Source organism: Anolis sagrei, chromosome 4 (genome assembly GCF_037176765.1).
Source record: "Anolis sagrei isolate rAnoSag1 chromosome 4, rAnoSag1.mat, whole genome shotgun sequence".
Taxonomy (NCBI): domain Eukaryota; kingdom Metazoa; phylum Chordata; class Lepidosauria; order Squamata; family Dactyloidae; genus Anolis; species Anolis sagrei.
Window position 1 is genome coordinate 85,141,274 of NC_090024.1, and position 2,756 is coordinate 85,144,029.

Here is a 2,756-nt window from a genome sequence, read left to right on the forward strand (position 1 = left end):
TATTGTGTTGGCTGTGGGTTTTTTTAATTGCCAGGACTGAAAAAAGACCAAATGTTGAAATTGTAGATTTCAGCATTGCCGTGGTAAGTCATTGAACTGAACGGAACTTATTTTTAAGTAGGGATGTGCACTCTTCAGGACTATATTGTTTTCATTTTGAAAGACAAGCCTCTACTCCACTTGATTTACTAGAATTCATAACACTGTACTGATATCACAGTAATTCAATGCCATTCATTTAAAATGAGCCAGTGTGGATGGTGAAGAAAGTAATACTGGGGTATAATACTTTTTTAAAATGCAGAACAAATGGCCAAAAATGTTATAAATTTATATTTATTATTATTATTAGTTTTATTAATACAATCTGCATTTCATTCGTGGATTTGGTACTGTTCCATTATCTGGGTGGACTCCAAAAGGGGGCCTAGTCAGAGAAGGCAATTTCATTTTATGGGCCGGGTTTGGGTGGGGAGAAAACAATTTTCTCTCGTTTTTCTGATTTCCCCCCACCCCACCCCCTCTTCCAATTTCATAAATGCGGGTAGGACACAGGTGGGAGAATAACAGGAAAACAGGGGAAATGGTTTATGTCCTTCACCCCCCCCCCTCCTCCTGTAAAATAGCCTGTCTTCTCTCTAGCACCTCCTTGTGGCCTCCGCCTGGATAATGAAACTACCGTAGAGTTTGATTTATATTTTAACTCATGTGTATCTTGTATATTTTGTAATAGTGTTTTATCTCATATTATCCTGCCTTGAATCACAGAGAGAGGTGGGCAATAAATTCATTATTATTATTACTTGAAGTGGCCAGTTTCTGGTCAAATGAAATTTAGTATAATGCCAAGTGATTTTTTTTAAACTCAGTTTGTGGCTTTAACTTTGTTGTTTTTTAACTTTATGGTTTTTTATACATTATAACTCTATCCTCAATTCGCTTATTACACAATAAATAAATAAATAAATAATATAGTTCAGCTAACTCCAGACTTGTAATAGTGTATTTCATAAGATTGTTCTGTAGGAAAGGCAATTAAGTATAAATCTGTACTTCCCTGCATTTATGATGCTGATTCTGAGTGGGTACTGAAAATGTAAAAAGTCAAAGGACTATCATACAAGATGGGTAGCCTTGGAACCAACACAATGCATTTGATACCATTATAATTATCATGGCTTCCTCCTGCCAAATCCTGGGATGTATTAGTGAGTAATTTAAGTATTCTACTAGTACTTTTCATCTACAAATTCTCAGTACTTGGAGAACCATAGCAAATTTTGCACTGTCTCATAGAGGACCCTTCCAGACAGGCCCTATATCCCAGGATCTGATCCCAGGTGTTCTGCTTTAAACTGAATTATATGAGTCCGCACTGACATACAATCTGGGATAAACAGACAACCTGGGATCAGATACTGGGATGTATTGTCGAAGGCTTTCATGGCCAGAACCACGGGGTTGTAGGTTTTTTGGGCTGTACGGCCATGTTCTAGAAGCACTCTCTCCAACAAATGCTACGTTCAGCAAAGGACAAGAGGGATCCTCTCACCTTCGCAGGAGTCTACAGTATACCATGCAGCTGTGGACAAGTCTGCGTAGGGACCACCAAAAGCAGCATTGCCCAAACACAAATCAAGGAACAGGAAAGGCTAACTCAAACAGAGAAGTCAGCGATAGCAGAGCACCTGATGAACCAACCTGGACACAGCATATTATTTGAGAACACAGAAATGCTGGACCACTCTTTTTTTTTTAATTGAATTTTATTAATACAATAATACAAAGTAGAACATAGAAAAACTACAAACAAGTACATCCAGACATCATCCTCTCTAGACTAACAGCAGACACACCTACGACTTACGCAACAAACAACGTATATCTAAAAGCTAAAAGAGGGGTCCACATTGACCTCAGGCCTCCTCCTCTCTCTATTATGGTGTTTCATCAATTGATTCAGATGGTTCTATATTCTTCTTGTTTAAAATTTTTCATTCTATTACATATTGTGCTGTCTATTCGCATGCTATCTTTCCTTCCATAATAGTATATTCAAATTTGTTCCCGCATATAGGAAAGTATTCTATTTTATCCCCAGGTATCTCTCTTTGGTTTCCTTTTTATTTATCTCATCTCTAGCTCACTCTTATCCTGCTTTTTTTTACTATTTGTTTTTCTAAGATATTCCTAAGCTCATACTATTTGTTGTTAACATATGTGTAGCACTATCTTCCTTTCCCTAAGCCATGTCTTAACAGGAGACCAGTTTGTTGGTGACACAGGCATACTACGAGCGGTTGATAGAATGTATGTTAAGTGGTTCATGTTTATTATATCTATTATCTTTTCTATCCAGTCTTCCTCCGTCGGAATGGTTTTTTGTCTCCAAACTTTAGCTAGTAGTATGCGGGCAGCTGTGATTAAGTACACGAATATTTTGTCTGTTTCTTTGTCCCATGTCTTATTCGTTAAGCCAAGCAAGAAGCATTCCGGTTTTAGGGGCACGTTCTTCTTTAGTATTTTTTGACATCTGTCTTGAATTATTTTCCAAAAGGGTCTTATCTTCTTGCAGGACCACCACAAATGTTGAAAAGTTCCTTCTTCCTCTCCACACTTCCAACTTTTGTTGCACATGTGTTTTGAGAATGTTGCTAGTTTGGTTGGTGTTAAGGACCATTGATGTATCATTTTGGTCCAGTGTTTTTTAATGTCGTAAGAGTATGAAACATACTCCAACCATTACCCAAGTAAAA